The sequence below is a fragment of the Octopus bimaculoides genome, chromosome 20, assembly GCF_001194135.2.
Source record: "Octopus bimaculoides isolate UCB-OBI-ISO-001 chromosome 20, ASM119413v2, whole genome shotgun sequence".
NCBI classification, from domain to species: domain Eukaryota; kingdom Metazoa; phylum Mollusca; class Cephalopoda; order Octopoda; family Octopodidae; genus Octopus; species Octopus bimaculoides.
The window spans coordinates 14,447,919-14,449,388 of NC_069000.1; positions in this window are offsets into that span (position 1 = coordinate 14,447,919).

A 1,470-nucleotide genomic window follows, 5' to 3' on the forward strand; every position below is an offset into this window, starting at 1 on the left:
CTTGGGCAAGTGTCTTTTACTAGAGCCTCGGGCCAACCAAAGCCTTGTAAGTGGATTTGGTAAGCGGACACTGAAAGAAGTCCGTCGTATAATATATATATATATATATATATGTGTGTGTGTGTGTTTGTCCCCACCACCAACATCGCTTGACAACCGATGCTGGTGTGTTTACGTCCCCGTAACTTAGCGGTTCGGCAAAAAACCGATAGAATAAGGATTAGGCTTACAAAGAATAAGTCATGGGATCGATTTATTCGACTTAAGGCGGTGCTCCAGCATGGCCGCAGTCAAATTACAGAAACATGTAAAGCAAAAGAATAAAAGAATAAATATAGACGCAGGCGTGGTAAGAAGGTTGCTTCCCTACCACAAGATATTAGTCAACCCGGAGCTATAGTTGAAGACCCTTGCCCAAGGTGCCGTGCCGTGGGACCCGAAAGCAGGTAGTTGGCAAAGCGAGTTTTTTTAACCAGACAGCCATAAAGTACAACGCTGGTATTTCCTGCAGCAGACGACATTTTTGGTGGGGCAGGTGAAGCAGTCCGTGACATGGATACAAGGACCAGGACCGTCCCAAAATGGTGATATTGTGAACGAAGTGTCAAGTGTTATTATAGCCGGGGCCAGAAGTAAGTAAAGGATCTAGGTTGTTGTGTGGATAGTGGGTGCAGCAAGAGTGCTCCAGAAGGTCTCCCTCGATTGTGTACAATAAATATTATTAATATGCTACCTCATCTCGTCAAGGGACCTGGCCTCGTGGTTAGGCTATTGTACTCACGATCGCTAGATCGTGGGTTCGATTCCTTGATTGGGCGGCGGGTTTTGTTCTTGAGCAAAACACTTCGTTTCACGTTACTCCAGTCTCCTTTTATGGGGGGTGGGAGGTGTAGACCTACTCACCTAGCCAGCAACATCTGATAGCCTGGTCGGTCACGTGATCACGTGTGACCTCATCGCATCATATTACACAACTTCCATCTCCTACATCTTCACCGAACGTCCTCTCATTTCCTTTGAACATCGCATCGCTGTGGATTCATTATTTACGTATTTTGTCATGCGTACACGGGTTCATATATCCCTCGTATGAGCTCATATATCACTTAAATTTTGCCTTTTATTCTTCCCAGGCAGAAAACAATAATTATTGAGTCTATGTAACTGCTTAAAATCCATGAAACCAGAAAAAGAATATACATACAATCATACATACATGCATTTGTGCATATACACATATATGTATGATGATTACCTTATCTTCACAGATAATTGCCGTCTCTCTCAGCTTCCTCGTTTTCAATGGCATTTCTTATCTCCCGGCTATGACCTTTCAGATCTCTCTTTAGTCTCGTTGCAAATCCATATGGTTTGAAGCATAGGTGACAAACAAAAGTTGTAACTTGCTCTGGATTGATCGGATCACTTTGTAAGATATGACCTGTGTACCGCCATATATCTCTTCAAAAC